We start from the raw sequence: 27,683 nt of genomic DNA, 5'->3' as shown, positions 1-27,683 counted from the left end.
GCCAAAAACCAAGGCCAGACAGCTGGAGGGGAAAATAGACCAGGATGGTGAACACGGGGCAGGAAATTTGGCCTGCTGGCTGAAGTTCAGAGCCAAGCAGGAAACTAATCAAATTTTTATAGTAAAGCAAACTAGCTCTATTGTGAACCTTCTCCCCAAAGACTATAGCTTGCATCAGTGGGGCCTTTAAGGGAGGCAAGAGGAAGAAAGGATCTTATAATGTACGTCAGAACAATGGTCAGGAGATGAAAGCTGCAACAGCTTCTTTTATTGTAGGCAGATTATGCTACAAATTAAATCGTAATGTATTACTGTGCATTTGCATCATCACTAGCTAGATGGGTGTAACACTTTACAAAGTCCAAGTTATAATACGCCACTTCAAAACTTAGGTTGGCTACATTCTCAATTATACAATTTCACTTTTATTTTATAAAAGGTCAAAAAGACAGCCTGTAGCAGTAATTTGCCTGTTGTCCATTCTGACAAACATGACTTTCACTTAAGCAGCACCATAACTAGACCACATGATTAAAGCAAAATAAGAACATGAGCAAACCGTTTGGCATATTAAGCCTGTTCCACTATGCATAGATTAGATCAGATTGCGACTTTAACTCCAATTTGCTGCCTTCCTCAACTTTTTAGAAGTACTTAGATGCACTCCTGGAACACTAAAGCTGGAAATATAGGATTAGAATAGATAGATGTTTATCGAGCAGTTGGTATACAATGAGCCAAAGCTCTGAACTTCAATAAGTATAGACCTAATCTATCCAGCCTATTCCTCACAGGATAATCCCTTTATTGTAGGAATCAGCTGAGTGAACCCACTCTGAACTACTTCTAATGCAAGTCGATCACTCTTTTACTGAGATTGCATAAATGGAGATTATAGAGGTAGGGAGGGTTAGAGGGAATTTGAACCCAAGAATTATAAAAGATCTAAATGTGGGGGTGGAGATGATACCAATATCACAGGACTAGAAATCCAGAGGTCCAGGCTAATACTTAGAGGATACAGACTCAAATAGGTAGCTAGTAATACAAAAAAGAAGATTGAAAAGTTTGTTTTTGGAGAACAGAGGGACTGAATAGGTGTTTTGCATTAGTTTTCAGATGAAGATACCAGCAGCACATCAAAACTTCAACAGAATCAGAGGAGATGTGGATGAAGTAGCCATCACCAAGGAAACATTGAGGGAAAGCTTAAAGGTCTGAAGGTGGATAAATAACCCAAACAGGATGGACTACAACCCAGAGTTCTGAAGGAGATAGCTGAGGAGATTGTAGAGACATTGGTGGTGATCTTTCAGTATTCACTGGTGTCAGAAAGGGCCCCAGAGGACTGGCAAATGGCTAACGTAAACACTCCTGTTTAAAAAGCAAGTCAGTCAGAAGCCAGAAAATTGTAGGCCAATTCGCCTAACCTAGTTCGTTGGTAAGATTTTAAGAGTCCATTAGAAAGGTTGAGATTGTGGGGTACTCGAAAGGGCATAATAAAATAGGGCTTCATTAAGGGTCATGCCTGACATATCTGTTAAAATTCTTTGAGATGGTAACAAGTTAGACAAAAGACAGCCAGTGAACACAATCTAACTAAACTTCCAGGTCTTCGACAAAGTGACGCAGAGGTGTCTGCTAATAAGATACCAGCCCATAGTATTGGGTCAAGATATTGACATGGATACAGGATTGGCTGATTGGCAGAAGACAGACTGTAAGGATCAGTATGGAAGTGATTTTTGCTGGACTGCTTGTTTGCAGAAATTTTGGTCAGTCATGGTGTTCCACCACCTGGCTTGGCCCATTGCCCTGGGTGGCCCTAGCCTGCTCGAACATTCTGTAACAACCACATAACTTCTGCTTTTCCCACATAACTCATGAACTGTTTATCCGTAGAAAGCGCAACTCAGCCACACGTTATCAATGGGTGAATAGAGTTTCTGGAGTGCGTATTGACTCAATTCCTGAGAACAATAGCTTGTTATGTACAGTCTTAGACTCTGCCTGTTGTATGCTCAATTAGACCAGTTAGAGAGTATCCTGTGGCTCTAAGTCTGATTAAGAAACAATCAGCTTGGCATTTGTTTTACTATATAAATCCAGAGTGATTGGGAAGAACTGGAGATGCACCATACAAAGATATGGTGTTCTCCCCATGACATCATGCAATAACGTTCATCAATGCTCAAGGTCAGAGTCTGGAGGATTTCAACAATCTAGTGTTAGCCCTTTGGATCCCTTAACTACGGGACCCTGAAGTATTTTAAAAAAAAGGCTGCCTGTGTGATCCTTTCCTGGGCTTACAGGCTGATCCCAACTTAGGGAAAGATGCTGTGATAAGACGGGACTCGAAAGCCTGCTGCTAGAGGACAGAAATCATTTTAAGGTGACTTAGAGGGATTGACAACAGCTCCAGTGTTAGTTTGTCTGTCTGTGTGTTTGTTGTTCATTTTGCCACAGATCGTACATCTGTGCTTCAGAACTGAGGAAGCAATGATGGGGTCAATGACTTCTAAATGTAAGAAAGGTGGGCTGGCCTCGGGAAAAAGTAACCCATGTCCTGCTGAGAAATACAGCCCACATCCATTTGTCCCCTCAAAAAAAGTTGCAGAAGCGCCAAGGTAAATATGTTTAATTCAGAAGGACGGGAAAAAGACTCATAGGGGATTCTATTTTAAGGGGAGTAGATAAGCAGTTCTGAGGCCAAAAACGAGACTCCCGGATGTTATGTTGCTTCCCAGGTGCTTGGGTCAGGGATGTCACCAATCCACTGCAGAGCATTCTGAAAGGGGAGGGTGAACAGCCAGTTATCGTGATACATATAGGCAGCAATGATAGAAGTAAAAAAATGAGATGAGGCCCTGAAAGCAGAATTCAGGGAGTGAGGAGAGAAGTTAAGAGAGGAGGACCTCAAAAAAGGTAGTGATTTCAGGATTGCTACCAGTGCCATGTGCTAAGCCAAGGTAGAAAAGAAAGAATAGGCAGGATGAACTTGAGGCTTGAGGGATGGCATAGGAGGGAGGGGTTCAGATTTGTGGGACATTGGGGCTGGTTCTGGGGAAGGTAGGACTATTACAAATTGGATGGCCAATACCTGAACCAGACTGGAAATAATGTCCTTTGGGGAAGATTTTGCTACTGCTATTGGGGAGGATCGAAGTTAAATGTGGTAGGGGACTGGGAACCAGAAGAGAAGACTAGTAGACAGTGAGATGGATACTAGAGACTGAAAGAATCATGAACTTAGCATTACTAAGGGGAGGGGTAGACAGAGAGCAGATGAACGCAAAGGTGGTCTGAAGTGCATATACTGTTAATGCAAGGAGTATAATGGATAAGGCAGATGAACTTAGGACTTGGATTGGTGCCTGAGAGTATGACGTATTGCGATCACAGAGACTTGGTTGAAGGAAGGGCATGATTGGCAACTAAATGTTCCAGGATATAGATGCTGCAGACAGGACAGGAAGGGAAGGAAATGTTGGGGGGGGGGGGGGGGGGAAGAAGACAGGGAGAAGAGAAGAGATGAGACGGGAACTGGTACCATGGCTTCGCTAGAGGAGGACACAAAGGAGAGATTGAGCAATGAGGCATTATGGGTAGAGCTGAGAAATAAGAAGGGTGCAGTAACATTGTTGGGGCTGTACTACAGGCTTCCCAACAGTGAGCGTGAGGTAGAAGAACAAATAGGTAAACAGATTATGTAAAGATTGTTGAGGCAACAGGGTGGTGATGGGAGATTTTAGTTTTCCCAACATTGACTGGAATATACTTAGTGTCAGAGGTCTGAATGCGACAGAATTTGTAAGGAGCATCCAGGAAGGTCTTCTGGAGCAGTCCACCTAGGGAAGGGGCCATATTGGACCTAGTGTTGGGGAATGAGCCAGACCAAGTGGTAGAAGTTGCAGTGGGGGATTTTTTTGGGAATAGTGACCACAATTCAGTAAGTAGGACCACACTCTCATCTTTGTCCAAGGGAAGAGCACTAAATTGGGCCAAGGCCAATTATATCAAAATTCAACAGGAGCTGGGAAATGTGGATTGGGGGCAGCTATTTGAAGGAAGTCCACATTTGATGTATGGGAGGCTTTCAAAGATAGTGCAGGATAGGCATGTCCCTTTGAAAACAAGGGATAGGAAAGGCAAGATTCGTGAACCATGGATGATAAGAGAAATCGTGCGATTAGCCAAGAAGAAAAGGGAAGCGTTCGCAAGGTCCAGGCAGCTAAGAACAGAACAGGCCGTGGAGGAATATCAGGACAGTAGGACCAGTCTTAACTGAGGAATCAAGCGAGCTAAAATAGGTCATGAAATAACTTTAGCGAGCAGAATGGAGGAGAATCCCGAGGGCTTTTGTTCTTATATAAGAAGAGGGTAACTTGAGAAAGGTGGATTAAGAACCGGTTGAGCAACAGGGAACAGAAGTAGTTGAAGGGAGGTTCTCAAAATGGTGAAAGGTGACCAGTAGTGTTCCACAGAGTGCTGGGGCCACTGTTCTTTGTGATATATGGAAGAGGGCACTGGTGGTCTGACCAGTAAGTTTGCAGATGACACGAAGATTGGTGGAGTAACAAAGCATAGGGGACTGTCAAAGAATACAGGAGAACATTGATAGACTTCAGAGTTGAGTGGAGAAGTGGCAGATGGAGTTAAATCCAGACAAACGTGAGGTGATACATTTTGGAAGGTCTAATTCTACAGCAAACTTCAAAATCATGAAGGGCATGGACATGGAGATAGAGATAAGCTTTTTGCCAGCGTGAGGTTCAACAATGAGAGGTCCCGTGTTCAAGGCAAGAGGTGAAAAGCTTAAGAGTTTTACATGTGGAAAATGCTTTACACAGAGGATGGTAGGTGCCTAGAATGCATTGCCAGCAGAGGTAGTAGAGGCAGGCACTGTAGGTTCATTTGAGGTGCATGGACAGATGCATGAGTAGGTGGGGAGCAGAGGGATACAAAACCTTAGGAATTGGGCAAAAGATTTAGACAATGAATTTGATCGGCACAGGCTTGGAAGGCCGAAGACTCAGTTCCTGGGCTGTAAACTGTTTGTTCTTTGAGATGCCCTAATGCCGCCAGGGTCACAGGTCGATATGGTTTGGAAGTAGACATATGACAGTAGATCGCTATTGCTTTCACTTCTGACCTATACGGGTGGTCCCACGGCAACTGGCCTCAAGGAGGTTCCTTCAAATTGGAAAAGATTGATGACAGGAGGACAAACATTGAGGGTGGGTACAGTGACCCCTCCTGGCATTCTAATTACATGCTCCGGTGTTTAGATAAATTTAAAGAAGTTGCGCAAGGCCATTAGCCCCCTAAAAACAAAGATTGCCAACAGAAACCCGACAAACTTTGGTCTTCTGGGTCCCCACCACCTTATACTCCTAAGTATCCTAAACTTTCCACCCCCACCCTGGGTCCAGACCCTCTTATGGATGAAATTGTCATTTTCTGTCGCCACTTGTCCTCCTGCTCTTCTGGTCTAACTCCCTGATAATCTCCCTGACAATGAACAACCAGGAGCTTCAAGGAGCGAATCTGGTTGATGGGACCAGAAGCAACCTGACTCCACTGTCACCTCCACATCCACCACTGGGTATGACGTCAGATTACAAAAGAGGTGGAGGCCTTCTGCCACTCTGCTTCCCTGGGTAATGATCACACACCTCTCGACAAGCCTTGGTTCAGAAAAGACTTCAGGATGTTGCTAGGGTTGGAGGATTTGAACTCTAGGGAGAGGCTGAACAGGCTGGGACTGTTTTCCCTGGACCATTGGAGGCTGAGGGGTGGCCTTATAGAGGTTTATAAAATCATGAGGGGTATGGATAGGGTAAATAAACAAGGTATTTTCCCTGGGGTGGGGAGTCCAGAACTAGACGGCATAGGTTTGGGGTGAGAGGGGAAAGATATAAAAGAGACCTAAGGGGCAACTTTTTCAGGCAGAGGATGTTGCATGTACAGAATGAGCTGCCAGAAGAAGTGGAGGAGGCTGGTATAATTATATCCTTTAAAAAGGTATCTGGATGGGTACAAGAATAGGAAAGGTTTAGAGGGTTATGAACTAAGTGCTGGCAAATAGGACTAGATTAGGTTAGGATATCCTGTCGGCATGAACAAGTTGGATGGATGGGTCTGTTTCTACGTAGTATATCTCTATGACTATGTCTTATCTATGGAAGGACTAGCTAGTGGTGGAAGGGTCCAAAGGAGGTTTTGAAGAATGATCCCTGGGATTAAGGGTTTGTCATGCGAGGAGTGGTTGAGGAATCTGGGACAGATTCATCGAGTTTAGAAAGATTGTTGGGGGATGGGGGCCATGGTAAAAGTGAGAGGATCTCAAATGAAAATTAAAGAATACAGTTGGCTCTGCTATAACACATGTTTCTTAAACATAATTGGCTTTAAGGCAATCAAAGCATTTAGACAGTAATTTTAAACGCAAACTTTCCTTATCTGTATTGGATATAAAGCAATTCCAATCCCATTAATTTACATGGCACAGCTACTGTGCGATCTAACTTCATGTTAAATCAAAACCGACTGTTCTGAAAAGATAGGATACAGTAGATATGGATAAGATGTTTCCACTAGTCAGACACACTAGAAACCGACCACATAGAGAGCGAAGGGACGATTCCTTCAAAATGAGAAGAGAACTTTTTCAGCCAGAAGGTGGTGAATTTGTGGAAGTCATTTGTCCTCCACAGTCTTCGGAGGCAATCATTGAATGGATTTAAGGTAGATGCTGGATTATTAAAAGGGATCAATTGTTATGGGGACAAGGCAGGAAAATGGGGTTGAGAAAAATTTCAGCCATGGTCGAATGACAGAGCAGACTTGAAGGGCTGAATGACTTAATTAGTCATAGAGATGTACAGCATAGAAAGGGACCCTTTGGTTCTTCTCCTATATTCTCTTATTATGCTTGAATTTGAGCTGTCAGCCAGCTGGTGGAAATTATATTAAATTGTAAAATCTGGAATTAAGTCGTCGTTGTGATGGTGAAACTAATCTCGTAATAAATAAAACCATTTGATTCATTAATGCCTTTTAGGGAAGGCAATCTGTCATCCCGACCGGAGATGAATTACATGTGAACCGAGACATACAACAACATTGGCTGACTGTTAAGAACATGGCACGGTAGCACAGTGGTTAGCACTGCCGCCTCACAGCGCCAGAGACCTGGATTCAATTCCAGCCTCAGGCGACTGACTGTGTGGAGTTTGCACGTTCTCCCCATGTCTGCGTGGGTTTCCTCCGGGTGCTCCGGTTTCCTCCCACAGTCACAAAGATGTGTGGGTCAGGTGAATTGGCCATGCTAAATTGCCCATATAGTGTTAGATAAGGGATAAATGTAGGGGTATGGGTGGGTTGCGCTTCAGTGGGTCAGTGTGGACTTGTTGGGCCGAAGGGCTTGTTTCCACACTAAGTAATCTAAAAAAACAAAAGAGAGAGTTAAACAACCCTTGGATAAGCACATGGATGATGATGGGGTAGTGTAGGGGGATGGGCTTAGATTAGTTCACAGATCAGCGCAACATCAAGGGCCAAAGGGCCTGTTCTGCACTATGTTCTAATACAGCCCTCCAAGCCTGTGCAGCCACACTTTGCCCTTCTACACTAAAACTCTCTTCACTTACAGGATCTTTATCTCTCTATTCCCTTCCTTTTCATGTATTCATCCAAGACTTCTTGAATGCTGCTACTTGTCTGCTTCCACCACTTCCTCTGGCAATATTCCAGGCATTCCAATGTTTGTATGAAAAACATGCCCTCACACATCTCTTTTAAACATCCCCTGCCCTTCCCAGTCTGCCCGCTGCACCTTGTCCCCTCGTAATTGATTCCTTCCACCCTGAGGAAAAAAAAACACTTTCCACTATTTATACCATTCATAATCTTATAAGCTTCTATCAAGTCACCCCTCAACCTCCTGCATTCTAGCAAAAAGAAACCCAGTCTATCCAATCTTTAGGAGTCAGAGAAACAGGCCCTTCAATCCAACTCACCCATGCTGACCAGATCCCTAAATGAATCTAGTTACATTTGCCCATATCCTTCTAAACCCTTTGTATTGATATACCCATCGAGATGCCTTTTAAAAAATGGTGTAACTGTACTAGCCTCCACCACTTCCCCAGGCAGCTCATTCCATACGTGCACCCATCTTGTGTGTGAAAATTTTACCTAGGACCCTTTCAAATCTTTTCCCTCTCACCTTACACCTATGCCCTATAGCTTTGGACTCCTACTCTGGGAAAGGATCTTGTCTATTTACCCTATCCATACCCAGCACAATTTTATAAACATCTATAAGGTCACACCTCAGCTTCCGGAGCTCGAGGGAAAATAGCCTCAGTTTAGAACATAGAACATAGAACAATACAGCACAGAACAGGCCCTTCGGCCCACGATGTTGTGCCGAACATCTATCCTAGATTAAGCACCCATCCATGTACCTATCCAATTGCCGCTTAAAGGTCGCCAATGATTCTGACTCTACCACTCCCACGGGCAGCGCATCCCATGCCCCCACCACTCTCTGGGTAAAGAACCCACCCCTGACATCTCCCCTATACCTTCCACCCTTCACCTTAAATTTACGTCCCCTTGTAATACTCTGTTGTACCCGGGGAAAAAGTTTCTGACTGTCTACTCTATCTATTCCTCTGATCATCTTATAAACCTCTATCAAGTCACCCCTCATCCTTCGCCGTTCCAACAAGAAAAGGCCGAGAACTCTCAACCTATCCTCGTACGACCTATTCTCCATTCCAGGCAACATCCTGGTAAATCTTCTCTGCACCCTCTCCAAAGCTTCCACATCTTTCCTAAAATGAGGCGACCAGAACTGCACACAGTACTCCAAATGTGGCCTAACCAAAGTCCTGTACAGCTGCAACATCACTTCACGACTCTTAAATTCAATCCCTCTGCTAATGAACGCTAATACACCATAGGCCTTCTTACAAGTTCTATCCACCTGAGTAGCAACTTTCAAAGATCTATGTACACCCCAAGATCCCTCTGTTCCTCCACCTGACTAAGAACTCTACCGTTAACCCTGTACTCCGCATTCTTATTTGTCCTTCCAAAATGGACAACCTCACACTTGGCAGGGTTGAACTCCATCTGCCACTCCTCAGCCCAGCTCTGCATATCTAAGTCCCTTTGCAAACGACAACAGCCCTCCTCACTGTCCACAACTCCACCAATCTTCGTATCATCTGCAAATTTACTGACCCACCCTTCGACTCCCTCATCCAAGTCATTAATAAAAATTACAAACAGCAGAGGACCCAGAACTGATCCCTGCGGAACTCCACTTGTAACTGGGCTCCAGGCTGAATACTTACCATCTACCACCACTCTCTGACTTCGACCGGTTAGCCAGTTTTCAATCCAATTGGCCAAGTTTCCCTCTATCCCATGCCTCCTGACTTTCCGCATAAGCCTACCATGGGGAACCTTATCGAATGCCTTACTAAAATCCATGTACACTACATCCACTGCTCTACCTTCATCCACATGCTTGGTCACCTCCTCAAAGAATTCAATAAGACTTGTAAGGCAAGACCTACCCTTCACAAATCCGTGCTGGCTGTCCCTAATCAAGCAGTGTCTTTCCAGATACTCATAAATCCTATCCCTCAGTACCCTTTCCATTACTTTGCCTACCACAGAAGTAACACTAACTGGCCTGTAATTCCCGGGGTTATCCCTGTTCCTTTTTTGAACAGGGGCACAACATTCGCTACTCTCCAGTCCCCTGGTACCACCCCCGTTGACAGTGAAGACGAAAAGATCATTGCCAATGGTACTGCAATTTGCTCTCTTGCTTCCCACATAATCCTAGGATATATCCCGTCAGGCCCGGGGGACTTGTCTATCCTCAAGTTGTTCAAAATGTCCAATACATCTTCCTTCCTAACAAGTATCTCTTCTAGCTTACCAGTCCATTTCACACTCTCCTCTTCAACAATACGATCCCTCTCGTTCGTAAATACTGAACGAAAGTACTTGTTCAAGACCTCTCCTATCTCTTCCGACTCAATACACAATCTCCCACTACTGTCCTTGATCGGACCTACCCTCGTTCTCGTCATTCTCATGCTTCTCACATACGCATAAAATGCCTTGGGGTTATCCTTGATCCTATCTGCCAAGGATTTTTCATGCCCTCTCTTAGCTCTCCTAATCCCTTTCTTCAGGTCCCTTCTGGCTATCCTGTATCCCTCCACTACTCTGTCTGAACCCTGTTTCCTCAACCTTATGTAAGCCTCCTTCTTCCTTTTTACTAGACATTCAACCTCCCTCGTCAACCAAGGCTCCTTCACACGACCATTTCTTTCCTGCCTGATAGGTACATACATATCAAGGACACGTCGTATCTGCTCCTTGAAAAAGTTCCACATTTCCACCACATCGTTCCCTGACAGCCTATGCTCCCAACTTATGCTCCTCAAATCCTGTCTTACAGCATCGTAATTTCCCTTCCCCCAATTGTAAAATCTACCCTGTTGTGCGCACCTCTCTCTCTCCATAACCAAGGTGAAAGTCACAGAATTGTGGTCACCATCACCAAAATGTTCACCCACTAACAAGCCCATCACCTGTCCTGGTTCATTACCGAGTACCAAATCCAATATGGCCTCCCCTCTAGTTGGACAATCTACATACTGTGTTAGAAAAGCTTCCTGGACACACTTCACAAACACCGCCCCGTCCAATCTACTTGATCTAAAGAGTTTCCAATCAATATTTGGGAAGTTGAAGTCGCCCATGACTGCGACCCTGTGGCTTCTACACCTTTCCAAAATCTGTTTGCCAATCTGTTTCTCCACATCTCTGCTGCTATTGGGGGGCCTATAGTAAACACCCAACAAGGTGACTGCACCTTTCCTATTTCTGACTTCAGCCCATACTACCTCCAAAGGCAGATCCCCCTCAAATTCCTTTCTGCAGCTGTTATACCATTTCTAATTAGCAATGCCACCCCCTCTCCTTTTTTACCACCCTCCCTAATCCTACTGAAACATCTGTAACCAGGAGCCTCCAACAGCCATTCCTGACCCTCATCTATCCACGTTTCCGTGACGGCCACAACATCGTAGTCCCAGGTACCGATCCACGCCTTAAGTTCACCCACCTTATTTCTGATACTCCTTGCGTTGAAGTATACGCACTTGAGCCCATCTGTGTGTCCGCAAGTATTCCCTGTCCATGCTACCTTCTCCACAGCCTCCCTACATTCTTGGACATCCTGACACACAGCTAGCTTACTTGCTGGACTACAAGTCCGGATCCCATCCCCTGCCAAATTAGTTTAAACCCCCCCAGAGAGTGCTAGCAAACCTACCCCCCAGGATATTGGTGCCCCTCTGGTTCAGGTGCAACCCGTCCTGTTTGTACAGGTCCCACCTTCCCCAGAATGCAGTCCAATTGTCCAAATATCTGAAGCCCTCCCTCCTACACCATCCTTGCAGCCACGTGTTCAACTGCACTCTCTCCCTATTCCTCGCCTCACTGTCACGTGGCACCGGCAACAACCCAGAGATGACGACTCTGTCTGTCCTAGCATTTAGCTTCCAGCCTAACTCCCTGAGCTCTTGAATGACCTCCCCACCCCTCTTCCTACCCATGTCGTTGGTGCCAATGTGTACCACGACTTCTGGCTGCATACCCTCCCCCTTAAGGATTCTGAAGGCACAGTCTGAGACGTCTCGGACCCTGGCACCTGGGAGGCAACAAACCATCCGAGAGCCTCGCCCATGTCCACAGAACCGCCTGTCCGTCCCTCTAACTAGAGAGTCTCCTATAACTAGCACTCTCTTGCTCTCCCCCTTTCCCTTCTTAGTCTCAGAGCCAGACCTCACGCCACAGACCCCTTCACTGCAGCTTACACCTGCAAGGCTGTCCCCCCCAACAGTTTCCAAAGCTGTATACTTATTGTTTAGGGGAACTACCACAGGGGAACCCTGCACTGCCTGCTTTTTCCCCTTACCACCTCTAACTGTTACCCAGCTACCTCTGTTCTCCGGCGTAACTATGTCCCTGTAGCTTCTATCAATCACCCTCTCAGCCTCTCGAATAATCCTCAGTTCGTCCAACTCCAGTTCCAGTTCCCTAACTCGTTCGGTGAGGAGCAGGATCTGACTGCATTTCCTGCAGACGAAGTCAGCAGGAGTATCGGTGGTCACCCCTACCTCAAACATCCTGCAGGAGGAACATTCCACTGCCTGCGCTGCCATGACTGTACACTTTGTCTCCAAAACAAGAACACTGAGTCAATAACACTGAGTCGCTTACCTGTGGACTTTAAAGTTAGGTTAGAGGAGGAGGATGGGAGGGAGGCCCTACGTGGTAGGGCCTGGGGTCTAGAACACACCCACTCAAATACTACTCACTTACCTTCCCGACCAGCTCTGCGCTCCGACCTCACTTCCGCCTGGCTCGCACTGCTCTCTGCGGTTTATTCAGTCTTTCCCTATAACTCAAACCCTTGAACCCCGGCAATATCCTTGAAAATCTTTCCTGAACCCTTTCAAGTTTCACAACATCCTTCCTATAGCAGTGAGACCAGAACTGCATGCAGTTTTCCAAAAGTGGAAAAATCTACGTCTTGTTCAGCCGCAACATGACCTCCCAGTTCCTATAGTCAATGCACTGGCCAATGCATACCAAATGCCTTCTTCGCTATTACAACAACATTTAAAAAGGTATCTGGATGGGTATATGAATAGGAATGGTTTAAGAGGGATATGGGCCAAATGATGCGAGTCCACTTTCAAGAAACTATGAACCTGAACTCCCAAGGTCTCTTTGTTCAGCAACACTCCAGAGGACCTTTTCATTAAGTGTATAGGTCCTGCTCGGATTTGCTTTTCCAAAATGCAGCACCTCATTTATCTAAATTAAACTCTATCTGACACTCCTGTGCCCAATGGCTGATCTGATCAAGATCACATTTTACTCTGAGGTAACCTTCTTTGCTATCCACTACACCTCCAATTTTGGTGACATCTGCAAACCTACCAACCATACCTCCTATCTTCATATCCAAATCATGTATACAAAATGACAAAAAGCAGTGGACCCAGCACAGATCCTTGTGGTCAGAGGCCTCCAGTCTGAAAAGAAACCATGCACCACTACCTTCTGGCTTCCATATTCATGCCACTTCAGTTTTCAAATATAAAGTTCTTTTTGTATTCCATGTGATCGAACTTTACTAACCAGCCTACCTTGAGGAACCTTGTCAAATTCCTTACTGAAGTCCATATTGATCACGACCACCTCTCTGCCCATGTCAATCCTCATTGTTACTTCTTCGTTAAACTCAATCAAGTTAATGAGATGCAATTTCACATACACAAAGCCATGTCGACTCTTCCTAATCAGGGATTAGGGATCCATAATTCTTCATAGCTTTAATTCCCCTTACCAGAAAACATCCTAGTAAGCCTTTTCTGTACGCAATTAAAAGCATTCACATCCCTCTGATAGTGTGGCGACCACAAGTGCACTGTGAAATGGATCAACAAGCTACATAGTTAAAGGATAATTAAACATGGACATCAAATGGTGCCCTTGCCAATGGCCCTCATGTCGGATGTAAGAAGAAAAAAACATTAATCAAATTAATGGCAGACCAAGAGCCCAGAACAGTCCATTTATTAGCAACTCACCAACCATTTGTAAATAAATAACTAATAGTCATTTGAACCAGTTAAAGTCTAAACATATGTAGTGAGTGGGAATGGACAGTCTACTTTATTTTTTAAAAATTAAAATGGTGGAATAAGAGGGAGATTTACTACTTCAGACTTTCCCACTATTTAGCTGGAAAAGGCTTCTTCACATCCAGGACCACATAGATGGTAGACAAGCAAAATCTGACAGAAGGACTTGAGAGGTGGTGACAGACAGAGTTGGGTTTTGTCAGCATATATATACACCCTGACATTATGCTTTTAGATGATGTTGCTAAGGGGCAGCATGTAGATGAGTAGTTGCGGGGGGGGGGGGGGGGTGTTGAACAGCATACATTCCCAAAATTAAGAACAAGCTTTTCAACCCCTTTGTTTTACCAAATCAGCTGTGGCAATCCATTTCCTACTTTGCCAACTTATTTCATTATCTCATAAACAAAATAGATTCAATGGTTATATTTAATGAAGCAAAGTTAAAGATCACACAACACCAGGTTATAGTCCAACAGGTGTATTTGGAAGGAGCAGTGATCTGAAAGCTAGTACTTCCGATGAACCTGTTGGACTACAACCTGGTACTGAGAGATTTTTAACTTTGTCCATCCCAGTCCAACACCGGAACTCCACATCAGAAAAAGGCAAGCATTGAGAAGGAAGGCAGCACAGTGGTTGGTACTGCTACTTGGTTTGATTCCACTCTCAGACCACTGTGTGGAGCTTGCATGTTCTTCCTGTGTCTGCATGGACTTCCTTCCACAGTCCAGGTTAGGTGGCTTGGCTGTGCTAAATTCTCCATAGCCTGCACATTCCTGGACACCTATGTGGATTAACCACGGGAAGTGCAGGGTTACGGAGACAGGGTAGGGGGGCTGGGTCCTGGTAGGATGCTTTTCAGAGGGTTGGAATGGACTCGATGGGCCAAATGGCCTGCTTCTACATTATAGGGATTCTATACTTAAGAGGGAAAGGGGAGATTAAGGGACGAAACCAAGGAAAGATAAATTTGATAGAATGAGAACCCATTCTTGTAATATTTCTAGTCAGAGAGTGGATTGTCTATCATTAACATTAACAATTTTTAAGTGTTGCTCATGGCTGTTATGCCAAGAAATTCTGTGGAAAGTTTAAAATGGAGAATTAACTGACACTGCAAATTCCAATTTAAAAAAAAAACCATCTCAGGATGTTGTTCTTGTGATGCGCAAGGCAGCATGGCAAACTTGACCCCTGGGATGTACCCCCTTAAACATGTGCCTGCTCATAAATGTTGAAATTATTTCAAGTTATTAAAACAAAACAGTTATGCACCAGACTGGAAAATCTTAATTCTAGTTTAACAATCTGAGCATTTTACTTCACTGCAAATCAACCTTAACGTGACCCCAAACAAAAACTATGATACTGTCTTGTTGTGCTGAATAAAGATCAGTGTTAACACAAACTTGGTATGTAACCTTCGGATGAGCAAGGGGTTTCTTTTCGTACAAGACACTATTAAAAACACAAAAAAATGTTAATAAAGGAACTTTGTGTACTGGTAATGACAATTCAAGTTATTACATTAATTAATCTGACAGAACTTGTGAAATGTTGATAGTTTGCTAGGTCTTTGATTTTAAGTTATTCTCCTTTTCTAAAGACCACAAATTAGTACAACATGCTGCATACTATAAGAAACGTGTTTGAATATTATAAACAAGTTATGCTGCCAAGCCCTCAATTCTGGGGGTGAGCCAGTGTAACGATCCGTGTGCGTATGCAGGGTACAAGGTCAGACAAATTTACTTCCTTTCCCGTCATTACTTTCATTACTGTTGCAAATGTCTTACGTTCACGCTACAAGGCTGCATGGACATTAAACCAATGATGAATGGATTAGAATTTGACCAGTTTCTCCAATTCCTAGAAACTAAGTTATCTGCTCAGTTTGTGCAGAGTGTACTTTTAAATATAAAGCCATTTATAAATCTGTGATTTAATGGTTCCAGCCACATTTAAAATTTCAGCATCCTACCAACTATGTGTGACAGATATGCATCAAACCCGTTGGACATGGGGGAAGATTCCTATGGATGTGCTTTTGCCGAATGGAACAATTTAGGAGTAATAAAATCTGTCACAAGAGCCTCATAGGATGGTTATCAGGTATCATTAATTTCAATAATGGTGACTTTTCTAAAGTTACAGTTCTCACTGATAATAATGGCAACATGTGCCCACCTGCGTGATGCTACCATTACCTTCAGTTGTCAAGTAGTCTCCCACACTTGCAAGGGTTCTTAAAATTAGTGCGATGCTCAAAACTGCCTTCTTGCTTCATAAGATGATAAGAAATAGGAGCAGGAATAGGCCATCTGGCCCCATGAGCCTGCTCCACCATTGAATAAGATTATGCCTGGTCTTTTCGTGGACTCAGCTCCATTTACCCACCTACTCACCACAACCCTTAACTCTCACAACGTTCAAAGATTTATCCATCCAAATACTTTATTATTCAGATAAATCCTCAGGTTTGTATCTTGCTTCCATCCTGGGAACATGTTCCAGCCAGTAAAATTACTTCTGTTACACACTTCGAACCTGAGAATCCCTACAGCGTGGGAGATCAGTCTGCCCATCGAGTCCACACTGACCCATCCCCTACCCTATCCAGAGGACCTAGTATTTCCCACAGTTAAACGCACATAGCCTGCACATTGCTGGACACTATGGGCAAATTAGCACAGCCAATCCACCAAACCTGCACATCTTTGGACTGTGCAAGGAATCTGGAGCACCTGAAAGAAACCCACATAGATATGGGGAGAAGTGCAAACACCACACAGTTGCTGGAGGCTAGAATCGAACCCAAGTCCCTGACGCTGTGAGGCAGCAGAGGTAACCACCAAGCCACCGTGCTGCCCCAATTTGCCTTCAAAGTGGACAACTGCATTCATTATGTTCTCATGTCACATGCCCTGAATGTGCAAACAAAGAGGATACAAGTTGTTGAATTTCCTTTCTTAATTGCTGCAAGTCATCCAAACAATTTAACTTCATTGAACAATAAATCAATCCAAAAAGATGCTGCAAATATAGACCTTATAAACCAACACCTCGGTCCAAAGTATTCAGTACATGTTTCATGAAACAGTGAAAGGAGACTATTGGATTCTTCTACTTGAGGGCATAGGTTTAGGGTGAGAGAGGGGAAGATTTATATAAAAAAAAAGAGACCTAAGGGGCAACTTTCCCACAGAGAGGGTGGTATGGGGATAGAATGAACTGCCAGAGGAAGTTGGTACAATTGCAACATTTAAGAGGCATTTGGATGAGTATATGAATAAGAAAAGTTTGGAGGGATATGGGCTGGGTGCTGGCAGGTGGGACTAGATTGGGTTGGACCAAAGGGTCTGTTTCCATGCTGTACATCTCTATGACTCTATGTAACAATGAAAGTATTAGAGGCAATTCATATGGTCATAGGCACACCATCTGCACATCCTCCCTAACTCTCAATGTTGACTTTCAAGAGTCATTTAAGCCTGGATTCAAATTTTTGTTCTCCATTTACACGACTTGCAGCTTAATCCAGAGCAGTTTTCCATTACATCCAATTTACTCAGCAAGAAAATTACATAAAAGTGCAAAGTGCTATTATTTTCCACAGTTAATATCAAGTGTACAGAGCAAAACTCCACTATAGATGAAACTTCCAGTTTTCTATTTTATTGCCATAAAATCTCAAATTAACAGCTAGTTGCTAAAAAGCACAGCATGGTGGTTATTTTAATTCATAAACTTTATTTCAAACCTTGTAAAATAAAACTAAATTCCCCTTTCCATAAAATTGAAAAAAATCAAAGCATTTGTCAGAAATGCAAGATCACGAGTTAATGTTATATTGTAGTTTTGTACCACACCATAATTTAAAACAAAAGTACAGTTCCCTTCACATTTAAATTCTAGAAATATCAATTACACTGCACTTCCAATCTATAAAATAATTATAAAGTATATAGTGCAAAGCTCAGAATGGGAATACAAAAAGTTTTCATTTCACAAAAAAGTTCTTCTAACCCAAAGACAGAAATGAACAGATTTGAAGTGATTGAAAATTCATAATGCAACCCTCAAAGCCATCATACTTTCAGTAATACATGATGAACTTTTCAAATAAATCAGATGACTCAAAGTTACTGTCTGTACATTGCCCATGCAGTCAATTGCTATGCCAAACAAACTTTGGAAAGTACAACAGTAAGGGAGGTCTAATACATATTTTCTCAGACTACATGCGAACTTTGAAGTGCCCTGGAACCTTGCCTAAACCACAGCTTGGATTCCATGTCCCCATCTGCAGAATGAGAAAAAGGTCTACATGGCCAATTTCTGACCTCAAACAAGGGGAACCACTAAAAAGAATACTGAACATAATTACTGTGGCTGGAAGGGAACTGCTTGTGGAGTTCTCATTTTCAACTAGCTAAGGTCATGTGGAAGTATTTAGAAATAAATGGTCTCATTGGGAAACCATTGCCATATACCAAGAGAAAGACCCTTGTCAAACACTGAAGGTCTTATTAAACTAACATGAATTGAATCGAATTTATGGTCACGTGCACAGAGGCACAGTGAAAAGCTTTGTCTTGCGAGTAGTCCAGGCAGATCACAGAATTAAGTAGCATAGATAAGTAAATAATAATTAACCAGCGGCAAAATCAAAAACACATGTACAGGCGAATGCCAAGAGTTTGAGAGTCTATTCGGTATTCTAACAACAGTAGGGTAGAAACTGGTACGCTTGTTCAGGCTTCTGCACCTTCTCCTGATGGTAGAGGTCGTGGAAAAACATTGCCAGGGTGGAATGGATCTTTGAGAATGCTGGCAGCCTTTCCTTGACAGTGGGCCTGGAGAGTAACATTATTTGTTTATAATAACGTATTTAGATGGCAGTGCATCCAAGGATACTCTCTCCTTCATTCCCATAAATTTATGGGATGTTACAATTCAGAGATTAATTATTTAACTTTTTTCCCCAATTTAACCTATTTTCCTAATCATCCTGTTCAGAGATGGCACAACATCACTGCACATTCCTGTAATTTATAGCACCGTTTTCTTTAAGAAACCATGTACCCAAAATTTTTCATCTAATTTTAATTTTAAATCTTAACCAATACTACAATATTTCATGCATTTTTAATCTTTTAATGCTTTATTTTAAAAACTGTTTCCACTTATTATTTTGAAAAGGCATTCCAAACCTCACCTTTCATTCCTTTTGACATAACCTTGCAAGTTATATTCTCTAGTTAATAATTCCCTGACCAGAAATTACTTCTACCAATGTCATATTCAAATATATCTATCAGAATGTTTGAACGAGTCCTTATTTCTCATAGCTATCACCCTAGTAAATCCCTATTTCTCAACAGCCTTAGAATCCTTCAAATAAATAGTACAAATAAATGTGCATATCATCAGTGTAACTAGTGATTTGTAGAAGTTTGTCACCTTTTGTGTTTTTAATCACCCCTCAAAGTACGGCATGAGTGTATTTCTTTTTAGATTTTTTTCAAAGTTAAAAACTGGAGTACAGTTGGTTTGGCTGTAACTTGTTTCTTTTTCGATGCAAATTAGCTTTAATTTAAACCGTGTTTAGAAGAATGCAAATATTCCTTACCTGAATTGGCTTTAACAAAATTCCTGCCCCAATAGTTTATATTGCACAGTTATTACATGATTTTCTTATAACGCAAGATCACACAAAAACAGAACGATCGTGTTATACCAGAACTGACTATTTGAAAGTGCAATTCTTTCATGTTTTACCATTTAATCTAGGTGGTGGATTTGGTGATCGGCAGTGAATGTTAATACTTGCGCTTGTTCATAGCACCTTGGTTATAGGTGGCTGTGAAAGAAGGATAACTTAAGAGTTAACAAGAAGTTCGACAATTTTAACCTTCAAACATGGTGATTCACGTGTAGCATTTCACCCAAGGCTGTAACTCTACCAAGGTAAATCTGAAGTATGCTAGCACTCATCAAACAGATGTAACTTTGCTGGCTGAAACACGTTCGCAGACAGAAGACCTGCGCATTAACAGAGACTTTCTGTACAGCAAGTTTGCTGAGGCCAGATCAAGTTCCAATTCAAGGATAGCTTAAATAAATGGAAAGATGCCAATGACACTTGCTCCTAGGTTTCTGAATGAGCTTTTGCACTGAAAGTTGTCATCAGCTAACTAATGAAAAAAAGTGCAGCATGTCGTTATTTTAATTGATTGGTTCAGACGTGCTCCCACACAACTTACAGGCAGGTGGGGTTTGAATCCAGATATTCTGGTTCAGTGATAGGGACACTACCACTGTGCCATAAGGCCTCCAGTCTGTATAAGCAAAGCAAGCAACTGTGCAAAAATTTAATAAATTTTTCAATTTGAATTATTTGTTAGCAGTGCAGAGTTGGAACCAGGGGTTTTAAATTAAAAAAAAAATCAGATGCAAACAAGAGGGAGAGGGAAGGGTAAAAAGGAACAACTTTTTAAAAATTAATATCACAGTGTACATCAAGTACAAGTCAAATCACTTAACAATATGGTATTTATGTGGCTAATGCAAAAAAGACAATTGCCTGCATCCTTAATTAAGTTACATACAACAGCAAAGAAATGACACTAGAACTTTGCTTCATGCCTGATAAAGTTAATCTTCAGTGCAAGAAAGGCTGTTTGACAATGATCAAAACTTGCTACACTATTAAAAACAGACCAGTTCTATTGCTTTCTGGCAAGTTTAGCTTGTATCTACAATAGTTAGGTTCACACCGTTTCATGTATTTTCACGGAAAACTTTTTGACAAGGTGCCACCAGAAGACAATTTCAAAAAGAGGGCATCTCTGACAGCTATTTCTTGATTTCTATTTACACAGCACATACAGCTAAACACTGTCTTGAGTTCGATCACAAAAATCAAAAGACAGAAGCAGAAGTAGTCCATTTGTCTATCAATTCCATTTTGACACTCAGATCATGACTGACCTGATAACCCCCAATTCCATTTTCTTGCCTTTGCCCACAACTTGAGGGAACAGGATACATTGCATGTCACCACAGTGCAAAGTGGTATCAACGGAACAGATACGATGGAGCCTGAAATACAGGGAGAGTAGAATGGAATTGTTACAGGAAGTACAACAAGTAGTGTAGTCTGAGGTAACATCCTGGTCTACTTGCTATCACTATTAAAAGTTCCCCATTCTGCATAGGCCTTCCCATTCAATAGCACAAGGTGTAACATCTGCTATTTATCTGCATTAACCTCCTCCCTGTCCATGGAGCTAAGCAAACCTTCTAGGTAAAGCAATGTTTTGTTTATACTTTTATGTAGCCTATCTATCCATTGTTCAAATCACAATACCAGCCAGGGAATTCCTAGAGGCATGGCACTCATCCACAGATTCAAATCAATAAGCACATCAACCTGAACCCAATATACCGACCACTGCAGCGGACAGCTGGAACTGACAACCGGAAGCGGCAGATTCAAACCACTACGAATGCCGGAGGAAAGATCACAGAAGCGCTTCACAGGAGGCTCCCAAGCACGGAGGATGTCACCTAGACAGGGGACAAAACGTCTACAACACAAATTCCCAGCTCAGCCAACAGAACCACAACAACGAGCACCTGAGCTACAAATCTTCTCCCGAACTTTGGGACTTCTAGTGTTCCAGCAAAAAGCAATGGAAGCTAGAGGAATATCTCCTCATTTTCCACTGAAGCATCGATGACAGCTTCTATAACTCGATAGTAAGTTCCACAACTGGGTCAAAAACCTGGAACTTCCTCCCTAACAGCATTGTGTGTCTATCTACAGCAAATGGACTGCAGTGGTTCAAGGCAGCAGCTCACCACCACTTTCTCAAGGAGAACAAGCAATGAGCAGTAAATGACGACCCAGCATGAGACCCACGTCCAAGTAAAAACAAAACACTTTCAGAACATTACCTCTGTCCTCAAATTTTACTTTTTCTCCCTTCTTTATTGCATCCCCAACATCCAATTCCAGCAGCTTTCTTTGTTCACAGCAAAGTTTAAAAGAAACAGATTGGATCCATGTTCTCCTTTTCAGAGCTAACATTTATACCACTTTACATCTCTACCTCACCACCCATTAGCTCTCATCCTTCAGCACTACCAGTGCTCCCCTTGGCGTTTGCTCTCGGCACTGTCACAAACTGTTCCACTCACTCCTCTCCTCCATCCACAGCACAAAAGTCAACATTTTACGCCTTTGCAACTCTCCAGGCTTGTAAATTGAACTCAAAACATTAAGTGTTTTTCTCTCTATATAGATGCAGTCTGACCTGCTGAGCTTCTCCATCACTTTGCTTTATTTCAGATTTGCATTATCCACAGTACTTACTTTTACAAGGAATCAGATGGCGAGCAACTCACTTTCTGACTCTCCAAACCATCCAACAGATAAAAGGACAAAGACAGGAGTGTGAAGGAAAACTGTCCATTCACCTAAGTGAATGCAGTACCAACAAGGTGAACACTATCCAAGATCGACTGGCTCTACTTCCACAAACATTCAGTCCCTCCATCACCAATACTCAGTAACCATGACATGGAAGTGCCAGTGTCGAACAGAGATGGACAAAGTTAAAAATCACAACACTAGGTTATAGCACAACAGTAAAAAATGAGGTCTGCAGATGCTGGAGATCACAGCTGCAAATGTGTTGCTGGTCAAAGCACAGCAGGCCAGGCAGCATCTCAGGAATAGAGAATTCGACGTTTCGAGCATAAGCCCTTCAGCAGGAATAAGAGAGAGCGCCAAGCAGGCTAAGATAAAAGGTAGGGAGGAGGGGCGATGGAGGTGGGATAGTGGAAGGAGGTCAAGGTGAGGGTGATAGGCTGGAGTGGGGTGGGGTCAGAGAGGTCAGGAAGAGGATTGCAGGTTAGGAGGGCGGTGCTGAGTTGAGGGAACCGACTGAGAGACTTATTTGGAAGTACAAGCTTTCAGAGCGCTGCTCTTTCATCAGGTAGCTAGTGGAGCAGGACCACAGGACACAGAATTTATAGCAAAAGATCAGTTTCATACAACTGATGCAAAATATTGAACAAACCTAGACTGCTGTTAAGTCTTTCATCTTTTAGAATTTGATTCATTAATATATAAATCCCAAAACTTCTTTTAAGTCACATTCCCAAAATAAGTTAAGGTTTTATTAAACAAAAGGTGACATTTCGGCTCAGACAAGGCATTAAAAAGGAAACTCAGTAACAGCAGTGTATATTGGATGCAAAGATGTATTGCAGAAGAAGTTTCCAAGGCCAACTGGAGGCAATGGCTTAACGTTACCATGACACTATTCAAACAGAAATGCAACTAATGATTCTGGAATTAAGAATCTACCAATGACGATAAAACCATTGCTGAATGCCAGAAAAACCCCATCTGGCTCATTAATATCTTTCAGATTTGAAACTCTGCTATCCTCACCTGGTCTGGCATACATCTGACTCGAGTCACAGAAACATGGTGACTTTCACCTGCCATCTGAAATGGCCGACCAAGCCATTTAGGTGTATCAATTGCGATAAAATCTTAAAGAAATGAAATTGGACAGATTACCTAGCAATAACCATGGTGTCCTCCTGACTAACATCTGGGGTCTTGTGCCAAAATTGGAGAGCTGTCTTATATAGACTAATCAAGCAACAGCCTGACAGTCATACTCTCGGCCTACAAACAATATCCCAGACACCAGCATCATCCCTGATTATGTTCTGCCCCACCAGCAGAATAGGCCCAGTAGAGGTAGTGGCACAGTAGTATACAATTGAGAGGAAATTGCCTTGGAAGTCCTCAACAAAAATTCTGGATCCCATGAAGTCTCATGGCTCAGGTTAAACATGAGCAAGGAAACTTCCTTCTGATTACCATGTACCACCCTCCCGCAGCTGATAAATCAGTACTCTTCCATGTTGAGCAACACTTGGAATGAAGTAGCAATATTGCAAAATGTACTCTGAAATCCTCAACCAATGTCCACCACCAAGTCTGGATTGACAGTAACACTTAGTCAAACTGGTTGGGTCTTAAATGACCTAGTTACTAAACTGGGTCTGCAATAGCTGGCGAGAGTACCAACATAAGGGAAAATAATATTTCGCTTCATCTACTGCAGATACACCTGACTATGACAGTGTCGTTAAGACTTCACAAGCTTCAACTGTGCTAAATGGGACAAACTTCAAACAGATTGTCAACTCAAGACTTGACATCTATGAGGTACTGTGGACCATCAACAGAACTGTACTCAAGCACCATCTGCAATCTCACGGCCTAACACAGAGGAACCTCGATTATCCAGCATTCGGTCAACCAAATTTAGGATCATCTGAACCAGATCGTAAGATCCTAATGCGTGGCAAACTACGTAATCCAGCATTGATTTATCTGGCATTCGATTAACCAAGCAAAGTACTCCCTGCTCGTGTCCTTTGGATAATCGAGATTCCTCTGTATTTCACCCTTCATCCATTACCATCAAGCCAGAGAATTAATCCTGGTTCAGTGGAGTGTGAAGATGGACATGATGGAAGCAGCACCAGACTTACCTCAAAATGAGTGTCAACGTGATGAAGCTATCAAATAGGACTACTTGTGTACCAAACAGCCAATCACACAGACAGAACAAAGTGATCCTACAAACAATAAATCAGATCCTAAAATTCAGACTTGCCACATCCAGCCGTGAATGCTGGCGGGCAATTAAACCACTGAAGGAGACGGCTCCACAAATATCCCCATCCACAATGATGGAGGAGCCCAGCACATCAGTGCAAAAAACAAATCAGAAGCATTTTCTGCAATCTTAGCCAGAAGTGCCAAATGAAGAATCCATTTATGCTACCTCCGGTGGTCCCCAGTATTATAGATGCCAGTCTTCAGCCAATTTGATTCACTCCATGTAATATCAGGAAATTGTTGGAGGCACAGGATACTGTAAACACTAATGGACCCTGACAACATTCCAGCAATAGTACTGAAGACTTGTGCTCCAAAACATGTGCATCATATCCCTGGTCAAGCTCTTCCAGTACAGCTACAACACCTACTCAACGATGTGGAAAATTGACCAGATAGGTCCTGTACACTCTTGGCAGTGGACATTGAAACTCCCACCCACAGTAAGTTTTGCACCCTAAGTGTTGTTCAACATGGTGGAGTACTTATTTATACAGCATGGACTATATCAGGCTGTTGCTCAACTAATCTGAGAAAGTTCATCTAATTTTGGCATTTATTACCAGACGTTAGCAAGGAGGACTTTTCAGGGTTGATAAACTGCATCGGCCATTGCATTTTTGAGTACCTAAGTTATTGCCAGGTGGTCTGTTTAGTTTCAGTTCTCCTTTTAAGACCCCATAGTGATTGATGGCTTGTGGACCATGTAAGAGGGCAACTGAGAGTCAAGTACATTGCTGTGCATCTGGAGTCACATGTAGGCCAGACCAGGTGAGGACAATAGATTTCCTTCCCTGAAAGACACCCGTTAGCCCAATAGGCTTTTCCAACAATCGATTACGGTTTTGTGGTCATTGTTTTTACCTAATGACTGCAGATGCTGGAAACCAGATTCTGGAGTATAGCAGTGCTGGAAAAGCACAGCAGTTCAGGCAGCATCCGAGGAGCAGTAAAATCGACGTCTCGGGCAAAAGCCCTTCATCAGGAATACAGGCAGAGTGTCTGAAGTGAGAGGAGGGTGGGGTGGGGAGAGGAGAAAGTAGCATATACAGCACAATGGGTGAATGGGGGTGGGATGAAGGTGATAGGTCAGAGAGGAGGGTGGAAGTGGATAGGTGGAAAAGAAGATGGGCCGGTAGGTCAGGTCATGGGGACGGTGCTGAGCTGGAAGTTTGGAACTAGGGTGAGGTGGGGGAAGGGGAAAATGAGGAAACTAGTGAAGTCTACACTGATGCCCTGGTGTTGAAGTGTTCTGAGATGGAAGAGGAGTAGTGGTGAAGGAGGCCCAGGACCTCCATGTCCTCGGCTGAGTGGGAGGGAAAGTTGAAATGTTGGGCCACAGGGCAGTGTTATTGATTGGTGCGGGTGTCCCGGAGATGTTCCCTAAAGCGCTCTGCTAGGAGGTGTCCAGACTCCCCAATGTAGAGGAGACTGCATCGGGAACGACGGATACAATAAGTGATATTGGTGGATGTACAGGTAAAACTTTGACGGATGTGGAAGGCTCCTTTAGGGCCTTGGATGGAGGTGAGGGAGGTGGTGTGGGCATAGGTTTTGCAATTCCTGAGGTGGCAGGGGAAGGTGGATTGTTTGGGGGTGGGGGTGGGGGGGGGGGGGGGGGGGGGCCATGGACCTGACCACGTAGTCACGGATGAAGCGTTGTTCGGAGGCAAACAAAATGTTTGCAAAGAAAAATGAACTAGCTCGACAAACTGACCACCAACTCCAACCACAACCTAATCTACAGATTTTCACAAGAACCTTAAATTGATTTCAAATTTCAGAGATCCAATTCTGGTGTGTTATTGCTTCAGGACTTGTACTTTGTAACATTTCAGACAGTTTTCTCTTCACCCGATACAGATGTTTTCAAGGCATCCTTCTAGAAATGTTCAGCCTTTTCCATCAATATAAACCACATTTCACCATAACATTTCCATTAGGCTGTTATTGGACATTTCTTCATGGATCCTTTTCCATGGATAACTTTTGTGCAAACCACATTTAACGCTTGAATGAAATGGCTGTTGCGGTTATGGCAGAGTCCCAAGGTGATTTAACCCCATTTAGTACATTAAATAAAGGCTCAGAGTCACCTCAGCCTACTGATTTTAAATTTTCCTTGCTAGTTTCTACATCTTACATAAAGCTTATTTGCCAATATTGGAATGTAAAAATCAGCATAAGGAGAAGCAGGTGTACACACATGGGGTTTACAGAGTCAGACGTAAACATCACAGAAACAGACCCTTCAGTCCAACTCATCCATGCCAACCAAACACCCTAAAGTATTCTAGACCCACCATTTGCCTGCATTTGGCCCATTTCCCTCTAAACCCCTCCTAATCAAATACCCATCCAGATGCCTTTTAAATATTGCAATTGTTTTAGCCTACTCTACATTATCTGGCAGCTTATTGTACAATGCACCATTCTTTGCATGGAAAAGTTTTCCTGCAGGTCCTTTTAAAATTTTTTCCTCACCTTCAACCTGTGCCCTCTACTTTCCCTCACACTAGGGAAAGAAAAAGACTTTGGTTATGTACCCCTTCCTTCTCGAACGCTCCAGGGAAAAATGTCCCAGCCTATTTAGCCTCTCCATTTAAACGGACACTCCAGTCCCAGCAACACCCCTGTAAAGCTTTTCTGCATCCTCTCATGTTTAACCATAATCTTTCCTATAGAAGGGTGACCAGAATTGTACATAGTATTCCAAAAAAGTGGTCTCACCAATGTCCTGACAGCCACAACATGATATCCCAACTCCAATACTCCTTGTTCTTACCTATGAAGACAGGTGTGTCAAATGCCCATTTCAGAGGGCAGTTTATAGTCAATTGTAGTAGTTCTGGATTTACATGTAAGTCAAACCAAGTAATAACAGTATTTTTTAAACAAACCCCAAGAGTGGCTGCACGACCACCAGATTTAATTCCAGAGCCTGCGCATTCAGTTGCATGTGGACCAAGCTGTTAGGCTAAATCACTTGGGATAAAAAAATCTGGCTGAACAAAAGGCAATGTCACTAACCATTTCATCTAACCACTTCAAACAATGGACCAGAAATAAGGGCTCTTCAGCTTGCTGTGACTATATTTGGTAACTGGCCAAATGTTCTATTATCGGCAAGTTAATCCTCTATATTTAAGCACACTGCTTATCCAAGGCCAGTCAGGCTAGAAAGCTAATGGGGAGAACGCAGTCTCTTT

At 43.0% G+C, this 27,683-nt stretch overlaps 1 protein-coding gene across 5 annotated transcripts in view; it reads right to left on the bottom strand.

The window, feature by feature from the left end:
• LOC132815078 (protein tyrosine phosphatase type IVA 3-like) overlaps positions 1–27,683 on the bottom strand; it is a 155,325-nt gene that overhangs the window by 111,741 nt on the left and 15,901 nt on the right. The window contains exon 2 of one of the 5 annotated variants that reach the window (XM_060823796.1): positions 20,751–20,861. The exons of the other annotated variants lie outside the window; for them this stretch is intronic. The gene's annotated coding sequence lies outside the window, so the exon portion shown is untranslated. The remainder of the gene's footprint in view (positions 1–20,750; positions 20,862–27,683) is intronic. 5 annotated transcript variants of the gene reach the window in all.

Source organism: Hemiscyllium ocellatum, chromosome 4 (genome assembly GCF_020745735.1).
Source record: "Hemiscyllium ocellatum isolate sHemOce1 chromosome 4, sHemOce1.pat.X.cur, whole genome shotgun sequence".
Taxonomy (NCBI): Eukaryota; Metazoa; Chordata; class Chondrichthyes; order Orectolobiformes; family Hemiscylliidae; genus Hemiscyllium; species Hemiscyllium ocellatum.
This window is presented reverse-complemented; position numbering and strand designations above follow the sequence as displayed.